The following is a 13,637-nucleotide window of genomic DNA, read 5'->3' on the forward strand; positions in this document are numbered from 1 at the left end:
GAAAGCGCCCCCTGGCCAGATGGATTCACTGGGAAATTTTTTCAGGTTTATTGGGACATTGTCGGTGCAAATTTTTGTCAAATGGTGCAATGGTTCTTCCACACAGGAATAATCAGTACAGGTCTGAACTCAAATATCATGGCCCTTATCCCCAAGACTGCGGATGCTGTGAGCATTGCCCAATACAGGCCAATCGTGATGAGCAACTTCGGTTTCAAAATCATCTCGAAAATATTAGCTGACAGATTAACAATACTGGCTGGCTTGATAACCTCTCAGAACCAATTCGGTTTCATCAAAGGACGGAATATTCATCATTGCATCGCCTTGGCTTCGGAAGGGATAAACAATCTGCAAAAAAAGAGCTTTGGGGGGAATATAAGTCTCAAAATTGACATCTCAAAGGCGTTTGACACCCTGGACTGGAATTTTATCTTAACAGTGCTCGAAGCTTTTGGGTTCTCCTTGCAGTTCCGTGATTGGATGCTGAACATTCTCTCCTCCGCAAGGATTTCTATTATCACAGGAGCTGGCATTAGAGGATACTTCCCCTGCTCTCGGGGTGTGCGTCAGGGGGATCCCCTTTCTCCAATCTTGTTCAGCCTAGCAGAGGATTTTTTGAGCAGGATATTGACTCGGTACACTGAAAGAGGGGAGCTAATTCCTTCTGTTTACTCTAGCAAATGCAACATGCCAACTAATCTTATGTACTCTGACGATATTCTGATATTTTGCAAAGCCTAAATTTCTAACGTTCAGATCTTGAGATCAATCTTCGACCTCTATGGCAATATCTTGGGTCAGATGGTGAATTGGAGCAAATCCGAAGTGTTTTTTGGGGATAGCATTACACAACGGCGTCGAAACAGACTTGCAGGGATCACGGGTATCAGATCTGGCAAACTCCCCTTACTGTATTTAGGGGCTCCGCTGTTTGTTGGGGCTCCTAGAGCTCGTTTTCTCTCCTCCACAGCAGATAAAATTACAGATAAATTTTCCAGGTGGAAAGGCAGTGCGCTGTCTATGGCGGGAAGGCTTACTTTAATCAAGACGGTAATTACGGGCTCTCTAACTCACACCTTTATGTTATACAAATGGCCATCCAGCTTAATGAAACGTCTTACCAAATATATGAGGAACTTTCTCTGGTCGGGATCAATTACTGAAAGGAGGCTTGTTATCCCTTCCTGGGACTCCTGCACTAAATCACTAAAGGAAGGAGGTCTATGTATTAAAAAACTTGAGATTTGGAATATGGCGCTCACGGGGAAGCTTGCTTGGGGAGTGCTGACTGAGGATTCTTTATGCTTCAATACCTTACGATCTCGTTTCATAAACTTGGCTGGCTTACCAAGGAAGATCCCTGCCCTCTCTTCGGTTTGGTGTTCTATCAAAAACGTCTACAACACTCCGAGAGATAACTGTTGTTGGCTACTGGGCACGGATACGAATCTCTCCTTTTGGAATGCCGAATGGATTATCCCAACCATTGCTGATCAGATGGGGATTAGTAGATCTGAAAGAGCCAAATTCCGCGATAGCACGAGAGATTTCCGTTTTGATGACCGATGGACAAACATGCCGGATTTAAGCACGGAAACCGCAGAGGCGGTAAATCTGATTAGCGGAAGTGGAGATCACAAAGATAAGTGTTATTGGCGACGTGCCTCAGATGGTATTTTCACGGTTAAGCTCTTCTATAAATGGCTGCAGAACCCGCCACAGAACTGTACGATTAATCTGATATGGCAACCGACTATCCCCCCATCGCACTCTTTAACTCTTTGGCGAGCTTACATGGGGAGGCTCCCCACGCATGACAGTTTGAAATCAAGGGGAATGGTGATCGTTTCCCGCTGCTGTTACTGTTTGGTGCAGGAGGAAAGCCTTGAACATCTAATGATAAGATGTAAATATGCAAAGCAGCTTTGGCAGGGCATTGCTACACTGTTTGGGAGGCGGCTTCGATATGATGATGATTTTCGTGATTTTGTGGATCAGGCACTGAAGATGAGGTTCAGCCCGCAGATAAAAAACCTCTGGATAAGCGCGATTGTTCATGTAGTTTGGGTCATGTGGAGAGTTAGGAACGACTGTTTCTTTAACAATGTTATACCCAATATTCATGTAATGTTCAGGTCTCTATGGTATCAAATAAGGCACGCTGATCACTTTGAGAAAGGCTCTGTTTGGAATGCAACGATCGAGGGGAAGATTCTTTACTCGATGGCCCTCAAACCTAGACTTCAGAAAGCTCCGAAGATCATTCCGGTCAAATGGCAACCGCCACCAACGGGCTGGATAAAGGCGAATACAGACGCCTCGGTCATGAACACAACGGCCGGATGTGGGGGAATATTCAGGGACAGCTCAGGGAAGATGCTGGGAGCTTTCACTTTTCCAACAGCAGCGCCTCTTGCACACATTGCAGAGCTAAAGGCGGCAATCGCGGCAATCTCTTGCGCTTATAATCAGGGTTGGAATCGGCTTTGGATTGAAAGCGACTCGTCATATGTCATTACGATCATGCGGTCACGCACGAGCAGGGTTCCGTGGGAGTTAATTACTGCATGGTCAGATTCTAACAAGAAATTGAAGAAAATGCAAGTGTCCTTCTCCCACACTTACCGGGAAGGTAATCAAGTTGCCGACCGTCTAGCGAACTACGCCCGCAACAATACAGGAGAGCGTTGGTGGGATGCCCCTCCAGTTTTTTGTAAATTTCTACTGGCAGACAACAGCTCTGGTCGAGCCTCTTATAGGTTCAACTAATTTTTGTCATCATTCTTTATTCTGTTTAGCTCTGTAATTTTTTGACTTTCCTCTTAATAAATCGGGTCGGAGCATTCGCTCCCTCCTCATTTCCATCAAAAAAATAATCCAATTGACACATGATTACTCCTAAGTCCTACATGACATCTACATAAAAATAGATATTCAGATAAGTTAAAGTGATGATCATGAATCCATACAAAATCAGCTTGAGGGCTAATAACCTCTATAACCGGATGTGCAAAAAATTTATTGGCAGAAATATATGCTTGTCCCACCAACTTGTCAAAATGATCACCGTGATAAGGGGACATAGTGAATCCTCATCCAAGCTAAATGACCACTGGCTCTAATTTGAATCTTTATAAGCATCTGAATCTCCATTATTTTGTGCATCACCACCACATGTTTCAAACACAATTATGGGAGCAGTCATCACCGTCTTAATCTCCTTGCTTCGGATTCTTATTATTTAAAGGGAGGATGCAAAATAAGAATCAAAATCTAAAAAGTAGATTACATTTTTTATTATAAGAAAACAACTGGAAATAATGAACAAGAGAAGGATATCAATGATTTTATTCACATTTAGTAACATAGGTTGCTTATATTTTCAAAACAGCTAGTCCTACATTTATACCAACTAAATTCGATTTTTCAGTAAGGAACGCAACTTAAATGGCAGTAATATTAGATGAACATAAATATATTGCACATAAAATCTTTCTCATTAGTGTTTCCGTTCCAGTTTCTTTTCTGTTTCCTAGCTATATTTTTAGAAATAAAGATTCTCTTGTGTCCTTTTCCATCTCTATGCAACATATCATATATATAACCCTCTAATCAACAAATGCACTATATTTACTTGGAAACAATGGAAATAGATTAAGATGTTCAATAGAATTAAATGCAATGAACATATATTATAATCCAAAGGCTTGCAGCAAAGACAAGAGTTTAACAGCAAAGATAATGTTCTAAACACTGATTATATACATATTAGATTAGAGAGCATCCCATTAATACATATAAGTTTGGAATATTTATACATTTATTCGTCTTGCAAGGATGTTGTTCATTCTTAAAAAGCAGAAATTCAGAACAAGAGGCTATGATGGAATTGTTACTGGAGGAGATTGTGACAGAAATTCTATTAAGGTTGCCTGTGAAATCTCTTTTGAGATTTAAGCATGCTTCCTATTCATGTCTTTTTACAAAGAAGATTATGATAGCAGTATACCTGAAGGATTTGATTTTCCATATAATTTTTTTTGGTGATGAAAAGCTGATTCCTGTCAGTGTTTCTAAGTCGTGTGATGGATTAATAGAGATCAAAGGCCCATGTGAGTATAAAATAATACAATCTCCATTTGAAATATTTGAAATCAATGGAGATTGTATTATCTTATACTCATTTGGACCTTTGATCTCTAAGGAAGCATATTAATCCATCACAAAAGTTACAAAGGCTGACACAAATCCACTTTTCATGATAAAAAAAAACTCATATGGAAAATCAAATCCTTCAGTATGTATAGTGCCATCATAATCTTCTATGTACAAAAGACATGAATAGAAAGCATGCTTAAATCTCAAAAGAGATTTCCGAGGCAACCTTAATAGAATTTATGTCACAATCTCCTCCGGCAGCAATTCCCCCATAGCCTCTTGTTCTGAACTTCTCCTTTTTTTATCCATTTCGCCTTTGGCAACCAAATCAACATCTGCACATCTTAAAAAGCATATGTATTTGATGTTTTTCCTCTTTACCTTCCATTTGATTCTGCCTCTTTTTCCAAAGCATTCCAATCAATGGACTCTCTTATTTCATCTCCAACCCTTCTACTTTTGGCTTTTTTTTTATGCAGTTGCTGCTTTCTGCAATATCTTCTTGTTTTCCCTGACGGTTTTGGTAACTTAATATTTTGCTGCAGGTTCTCAACAATGGTGAGGTCTTTGACAATCCTATTGCCATGACTAGGAACTTCATGTAGTTCCTTCAAGCCTTCATCAAGAGTTCCATTAAAGTATTACATCTGTTTAAACATCTATCTTTGTGTCCATCAATGGCATTTTTTCTTGGTTGTCTGACAATGATTCCTTTATGTCAGGAGTTTAGAAGAAAATTAAAGTTAGTATGTATTTTAACATAAATTCTATTATAAACCACCTGGACTAATAAAAAAAATGGATGCATACCAATTCATGGGAGATTGTTTGCCACTCACTTCTAGGAAGCTTCTGATATTTGGTTTGAAGAAGCATTGTCCATTCCAGTCTCAGATCCCTAAATTATTTTAAAACAAGTTTTTAGTTTTGAAAACTTAAATTGACATTGTCCTTGAGCTTTTTCTTTCCGTCATAACCTGTAGCAAGAATCACAACATCAACTTTCAATTCGGAGCATCAGATTTCAGATTAATGATAAAATAAAAGTCCATACTTTTAAGTTCATGGTTGTATAGACTTTGAATCTAAATGTCCATACTTTTAGAGATATAAAAGCTACTTTCGAAAACTTAAGTTCTACAAAAAAACAAAAGCTAAAAGGCACAAGATCAAAAACTTCATTTGCAACAATTTTTTTTAGTTATAACATATTCAATTAATTCTTAAACTATTTTTGAATTTAACATCATATGATTCTTAACATGCATCAGAAGAACACACTATTTAAATATTCAATCAATATGCCCCTTCTCGTACACTCCCTATTTCATTAATAACAATCAAGTTAGGATTAGGGTTTATCTTCTCCAGAAAGTGGCGTAATCAAATCTATAGAAATCAATGGTTAGAATTAGGGTTTATCTTCTCTATCAAGTTAGCATTTCAACAATGCTTTTAGGATCTGATCTCTAACTGCTCGTTCGTTGGGTAAATTTCCAAATCTGAATCAAGCTTAATTCGGTGGAAACCCTTCCTTAAGAAAGAAGGGAGGAGCATCAAGTGATGGTTATGAACCCTACAAAATCATCTTCCGGATTAATAACCTCCATAACTTTATCTGCTAAAATATTATTAGCAAAAAAGGGTTGTGTTTGTTTATAGGTGAATTGAGCAACTGTAACTTCTTTATGTATTTTTGTTTTTTTGTTGCTCACTAATCCATATGTATTTTGATCCTATCTTTTTTTTTTGCAGGAAACTATCTTGCTTAACAAATCAAATTACTGCTTACAATTGTTTATGGTAATCTTTACACTTTTTCTTTGTTGGGTTTTATGTTTTAATGGCAATTCTGAAGATATAATGAGTTTTGCCGCTACCCTATCTTATTATATGTGTTTACAAATGGTGTATCATTATTAATCTTTCTTTAATTACTTGTTTACTATAGTGGTTTTTTTAAAATGATTATGCCAAAAGGTGAGAATTTGAGGATTGTAATTGTGATTTCAATAGATCTATTGTTAAATGTGTTTGCTTATGAGTGGCTTACATAAGCTGTCTGATGTGTTCTATAATGATATGATATGATTATTTGAAACCCTATATGTTTGTTTTAAACTGGATATGCTAATTTTTGTTATTAGATGTTGCTCTCTGGTGTGTTTTTCTATATAACCTAGCTATTTGATGTGTCCGGATGATATGATTACTTGAAATTGAAACCATAGGTTTGCTTATGCTTTTTTTTTTGTTATGATAAGTTTTTTGATACAAATCAAGATTGTTTGTTATTTGCTGTGATGAGACTATGCTGGTGATGCTTGATCTGAATATTATCTAAATTTCATCAGACAATTATCTTTGTTGTAATTTCATTCATTTCCAACTAGTTGAGATTGCGGCTTTGGGAGTAACCATTTTTAGCTTAATTTGCAATGGAGAAAATTGCAGAGTCCAAATCGTGTTTGTTCATTTAGTAAAACATTAGCAATTGTTCATTTTAGTTTGGCAATGCTAGATATTTCTCTCAAAATACTAATTTGTTGTTTGTAACAAATTATCACGAAGTTGTTGGCGTCTGATTTTCTGAAATGGTATTATTGTTTTGCTTCAATTCAGTTGCATACTTTTAGGCAGATTGATTCAACTCATGTACTTTTTATGCTTCTCCTGTATTCTTGTTTGGTATTTTCTGGTAGTAATTCATTGTATTTGTAATGACTATATTATATGGGTACTTTAATTGTTTGATCAACACCGAATGAATTTAAATCCATTGAACATCTTAATCTATTTCCATTGTTTCCAAGTAAAGAGAGTGAATTATGAGATGAACATTTTTGAGGATTATATATGTGCTATGTTGCACTGAAACTGAATTTGAAACGAAATGCTAAAAAGCTAAGGAGGAAGAGTTCAACATAGTATATAAAAATGTAACTTGCTGGAAAAGAAAAATGTCTCCGTCTGTATAGGAAATGGAAGGATGATTTGAGCCATGTTAGGAATTCAATTCTTACGTTCACTGGCTTTTTAGATGCTTAATTAATTCCGATTTAGGAAAACTTATGCGCAATAATCAGTGATTCATCAGAGAAAGAGAAAGGAATTCTTGTTAGAATATTTTAGATTCCATTGAGACAAGATGAAGATAATAATTAATTAATTAATTATAAAACAGATGAAGAAATTAATTCTGTTTTTATGGTTGTTTCGTCTTTGATCTACATGTTATAGTCATGAACTGGAGACCTTTTTTGGTTAATTTGAAAAAGTTTAAGATTGATGTTGGTTGAAGTTGATATGTTCCCGTACATGATGAAATCTAACTCGGTCGAGGGCATTTCTTAAAAGCAAATGCCTTTATGTGGATGTCTTAGATTATCCATTTGTTTTATTATAATTAAAACCGCATCCTGCTTTTAGATCGTGATCCTTATTTTTGCATCCCGTCCGTAGTTAGTGGAAATCCAAAGCAAGGAGATTCAGATGGCGATGATTGCTCAAAGTTTTTTTTTCTAAGAAAGATGGACGCAGCAATGGAGATTCAGATGCTCCATCATCTGGTTGCTGCAAGAAGAAATGGTGGTCATCCAGCTTTAATGTCCAATATGTGCCTTGACAAGAGTGATGGCTTTGACAAGTTGTTGTGGCAAGCATATGTTTCTGCTAATAAAATTTTTGCACATAGGGTTATGAAGGTTATTAATCTTGAAGATGCTTTTGTATGGGTTCATGACCATCACTCTATGGTCCTCCTTACATTTTTGAGGAAGTGTTCCTACCGAGTTGAGCTTGGTTTCTTCATAAGTAGTTCATTTTCCTCGTCGGAAATTTATCAAACTCTGCAAGTTAGAGACGAGATTATGTAAGCATTGCTCAATTCTTTGATATATTAGTGGAATGCAATGAAACTAATTTTGTTCTAAATTAGTAAATGAATATGTTGTTCTAGACATGTGCACCCAGTGATGTTCAATTTCCAATTCCAAATGATTATTTGGAGTTTCTCATATTTGGAGTTTGCCCTCAAATTCCATTATTAGCGAACTAAGAGTAGTTTAAGCTTCCCTATAACTTGGTCGCCAGATTAAAGAAAATTAGGGATAAGATATGTTTTTTTCCTGCCACGGGCTCCACTCTTTCTTCTAAAAACAATGGGATACTGACAGCACCAAAGAAATCTTATTTTTAGATTTAGTTTCAGACAAATCAATCTACTCAATCTTATAATTAATAAATTTTAACAACTTTTTTAATTGCAATATCCTTTCAAAAACCGAGCACAAACATAGTATGCATATCATGTGATTTTATTTTGTTTAATCCATTATTTTTCTCAATTAAGTACTTATAAGCCTAACTCCTTCCAAAGTCGTTGAAAAAAATAATGATTTTGTCCTTATCTTATAAAACAAGTTAATTTTGTCCATTCATAATTTTTTTGTGATTTTTATTTTGATAATAGAAAATTTGATTTAATTTTATCATTTTCAAAATAATTTCGAATAAAACGTGTCCACGAAATTTATTAGAAAATGATAAAATTGAACCAATATTTTACCGTAAGGATAAAAATTAAGACATTTTATAAAATGAGAGGGAGAATCCTAATAACCTGAAGATTAAAAGTGAGGTTTTCCTAAAAATAAATTTGATCCAAATTAAAATCATATATGACTCGACAACACCACACCTAATCGATACTATCCCGATTAGGTTAATACGAGATTGATATCCAATTTTTTGGTTTGGACTACGGTTTAATCATTTCGACACTAATTCGAAATTGACACGACATGATCACAATACAAACTCAATAATTGCAACATGTGATATTTATGTTGTAAGTTTTTGTACATTTTTTTATTGGGATAAGGGTCAAATTTAACCATAACGCTTCAATCAAAGTGCATATTTAGCCCCTAACATATGAAGTGATGCAAATTAAATCCTAATTTTTTCAAGCAAGACCAATTTTAGCCAAGCGCTGTTGAAAATTTAAAAAGATTGGTTTACTGTTATTTAATTGTCACATCATATCTTGCAAATAAGTTTGTCAATAAATCGAAGCAGTTTCATATATTTTTTAATTGTGGTTTATAATTATATTAATAACACTGTAATATTTTACACAATTTGATAAAAAAAGTTGTGATTAATTTATATTTAGCAGATTTAGTTTTTATCATTTTAGCAGAATTTTACAATGTTTTTTTAGTAATAAACTAATAACCTAAAGTGGTAGTAAAATACTAATAAAACATGTTTTTTCTAATTTTCGATAACGTAGGAATAAAATTGATCTTACTTGGAAATATTAAATTTGCACCATTTTGTACGTTAAGGTTAAATCAACACTACACTTAAAAATATTAGGGTTAAATTAAAGACTAATATTTGGCCCAAACTCTTGCAGTGAGATACACCCTGTGTCACATGTAAAAAAATAAAATAAATTATAGGTAAATACTTATGAACTTTTAAAAATTTAGAGAACAATTGAAGTTTTGAGGCTTTCGAATTTAATTATATAAAGATAGAAGTTATTAAATGCAATTGGACAAAAATAGGAAGTTATTAAAGATAACTACACAAAAATAAAGGGTGTAATTTAGAACTTTAAAACTTTAGTGAGTAAGTGAGGTTTGAGAGTAAGGGATGACATCACCTATATAACTGGACTTACACCTTTGCTCTTCTCAATGGCCGAATAGAAATTAGGGTTACCCAATGTTCATAGGTATCTCCTCTTTGAGATCTGAATAGCAGATAGCCCTTATATCTTCTCCAGAAAGTGGCGTAATCAAATCTATAGAAATCAATGGTTAGAATTAGGGTTTATCTTCTCTATCAAGTTAGCATTCAACAATGCTTTTAGGATCTGATCTCTAACTGCTCGTTCGTTGGGTAAATTTCCAAATCTGAATCAAGCTTAATTCGGTAGAAACCCTTCCTCAAGAAAGAAGGGAGGAGCATCAAGTGATGGTTATGAACCCTACAAAATCATCTTCCTGATTAATAACCTCCATAACTTTATCTGCTAAAATATTATTAGCAAAAAAGGGTTGTGTTTGTTTACAGGTGAATTGAGCAATTGTAACTTCTTTATGTGTTTTTGTTTTTTGTTGCTCACCAATCCATATGTATTTTGATCATGTCTTTTTTTTTTGCAGGAAACTATCTTGCTTAACAAATCAAATTACTGCGTACAATTGTTTATGGTGAATCTTTGCACTTTTCTTTGTTGGGTTTTATGTTTTAATGGCAATTCTGACGATATAATGAGTTTTGCTTATGAGTGGCTTACATAAGCTGTCTCATTGGTTCTATGATGATATGATTATTTGAAACCCTACAAGTTTGTCTTAAACTTGATATGCTAATTTTTTTTATTAGATGTTTCTCTCTGGTGTGTTTGTTTATGAGTGCATTATATAACCTATCTAATGTGTTAGGGTGATATGATTACTTGAAATTGAAACCACAAGTTTGTTTATGCTTCTTTTGTTATGATATGTTTTTTGACACAAATCAAGCTTGTTTGTTATTTCTTATGATGAAACTATGCTTGTGACACTTGATCTGAATGTGAGAAAATGGCTTTGTTTTGAAGAAAATGAATTTGATTGGTGGGGGTGTATTTGTTATTAGGGACTTTGCTCTTAAGAGCTCTTTTCCTATTTCACATGGAAAACTTACCAATAGTTGTAAGAGTATATATAGAGTTGGGTCTCACAAGCCTTTAAATTTTGTTTAGTAGGTTTTGGCAAATACACCACATGCATGCATTGCAATTTTAGGAGTAACAATTTTTAGCTTAATAAAGCATTAGCAATTGTTCATTTTAGTTTGGCAATGATCAGGAAGTTGTTGGTGTCTGATTTCTGAAATGGTATTATTATTTTTCTTCAATTCAGTTGCCTACTTTTAGGCAGATTGATTCAACTCATGCACTTTTTATGCTTCTTCTTTATTCTTGTTTGATATTTTCTGGTAATAATTCATTGCATTTGTAATGACTATATTATATGTTTGTTTAATTGTTTGATCATCACCAATAAATTATCTACCAATAAAATTATGAGACGATTTTACTCTCTTATTCTTGTTTGATTGCCTTTAAGCTCCCCCGAACTTTCAAAAGTTCTAAATGGTCTCTTATTCTTGTTTGATTGCATTCAATAACCCCTTATTTCTGAATAGAATCTTTTGGATGTAGAAAGTTAGATACATGCTCGGCCACATGTAAAAAAAAAACTTCAAATATATAAATAATTATGAACTCTTGTGATTTCATGGGGATAGTTGAAGTTTTGAGATTATACAATTGGACAAATATAAAGGTTATTGAATGGCATTGGATAAGAATATAATGTTATTGAATGTAATTAGATAAGAATAGAGAGTAATTTAGCACTTTTAAAAATTTAGAGGGTTGTTGGAATGTATGAAACTTATTATTTGATACTGATTAAATATCTCACACAAATGGTCTCGCCTATATAACTTTACTTACTTCACAACTTTGGTTTTCTCCGTCCCTCTCTTCTCTTCTCTGTAAATGTGTGTGCATTCTAATGATACCTCCCCCGATAGATCTCAAATCTGGAAAGTTGTTGTGATCTCAAATCTATGAAAACCAATTAAATGAGCATTCAACAATGCCTTCAGAATCTCATCAAGTGATGGTCATGAACCCTGCAAAATCATCTTGACTATTAATAAACTCCATGACTTTATCTGCTAAAATATTATTAGCACAAAGCACTATATTTGAATTGGCCAATTCCAAGTTATTTTTGACTTTTTGTTGGCATTTACTATTTGTTGCTCATTGGATTTTGATTCTATAATGAATTATTTTTTTTTGCAGGAAATATTTTGTTTCCCAGCAACTTGTTAAAAGCTATTGAATTTTAGAAGCATAATTCTTTCTGGTAAATCTTTGGACTTTTCACCTGTTGAATTTTAGGGTTCAATGAGAATTGTGAAGATTATACACCTAATCTATGCTATTGGGAAATATGCTTATCTAATATTAGTTGAATGCTAGGAACAACATCACTATATTCCATGAATTACTGGTAATGAGGTTTGGGGCTTACTAATTGTTTTCTAACTGTCAAAAAAGATTCTCTGTAATTATAAATATAATCATAATTTTTGTGGAATAGTAATAGTCTTCCAATTCAATTGAATTTCTAGTTTGAAAACTTTATTTGTTTATAACCAATTATAATTCAATTTAATTAATTGTCATAGTAAAATTCAATTAATTATTTTGTAAGTGTAAAAAGAAGACTATAATTAAAATGCATAGTCTGTTGGTTCTGGCTGGTCAGGAAGAGATTCACATAGGGACTAATGTTATTTGGAAATTACTTTCTATATGAGCTAGCAGGCGGGCTTTCCAGTGGTAGTTCGGAGAGTCTTATACTCCATCGTTCCACAATACATGTCTTTCTAGAGAATTTTTTTTTTGTTCCACAATACATGATATTTTGCTTCAATTTATGCACATTAATTTGCTTTGACCAAATATACCTCTATTTTAGTTGACTTTTTGCCTTGGGAATAGATAAAGTTACTAGTAGATGCAATTAATATAAGGGTAACAAAGTCTTTCACTTAAAATTAATTGCATTTCTTAATTAGTGTGCATTAACCTTAACAGGCATGTATTTTGGAACAGAGGGAGTACTTGTCATAGAAGCTTCACAAACTCCTTTTATTAGTTCAGGGATGCAAAATCACCAGATAGTCACAAGTCTTCGAAATAGGTACATTGGAAGTATCAATCCATGAAAAACAATAATATAAAGAAGTGATTATAGTTCATGTTCGGATGTGAAAACCACTGGTACCAAAGAAAATGACACTTTCTTAATGCATATTTATAAATAGGAAACATCTAACAGATAAATACCTATAACTTGAAAAAGCATGTGAGAGTTTTTCTGGAGGTAGTCAAAGGGTCAGATTTGAATCTTACAATACTTCCTACTATCTTTTCTTCAAATTTTCTGAATCCTCAGAAGCTCCTGAACTAAACTCTTTTTCAAATAGATAAGTTTAATATTATCAGGAATAATGGCAGAGTGATAGCAAATTCAATTTTGACTGTTGTTCGCTGTTTGAAATTAATTGCATTAGTGTTAATGAATATCTCCTTGCCTTTGTTCTTTATTTGTTCAGAAAACTAGCAACAAATAAAGAACAAAGGCAAGAAGATACCCATTAACACTAATGCAATTAATTTCAAACAGCGAACAACAGCCAAAATTGAATTTGCTACCAATCTGCCATATTCTTGATAATATTAAACTTATCTGTTTGAAAAAGAGTTTAGTTCAGGAGCTTCTCCGGGATTCATAAACATTTGAAGAAAAGATAGTAGGAAGTACTGTAAGAGTCAAATCTGACCCTTATGACTACCTCCAGAAAAACTCTCACATGCTTGTTCAAGTTAT

The 13,637-nt window shown here is 34.0% G+C and overlaps 1 long non-coding RNA gene across 1 annotated transcript; it reads left to right on the forward strand.

Annotated features, from left to right (window-relative positions):
- The first annotated feature begins 9,871 nt into the window (after nucleotides 1–9,871).
- Nucleotides 9,872–13,258, forward strand: LOC136201207 (uncharacterized). Its single transcript, XR_010673741.1, has 4 exons — nucleotides 9,872–10,248; nucleotides 10,341–10,388; nucleotides 12,041–12,104; nucleotides 12,842–13,258. It is a non-coding gene; the product is annotated as an uncharacterized lncRNA (long non-coding RNA).
- The last annotated feature ends 379 nt before the right edge of the window (nucleotides 13,259–13,637 follow it).

Source organism: Euphorbia lathyris, chromosome 7 (assembly GCF_963576675.1).
Source record: "Euphorbia lathyris chromosome 7, ddEupLath1.1, whole genome shotgun sequence".
In the NCBI taxonomy this organism is placed as follows: domain Eukaryota; kingdom Viridiplantae; phylum Streptophyta; class Magnoliopsida; order Malpighiales; family Euphorbiaceae; genus Euphorbia; species Euphorbia lathyris.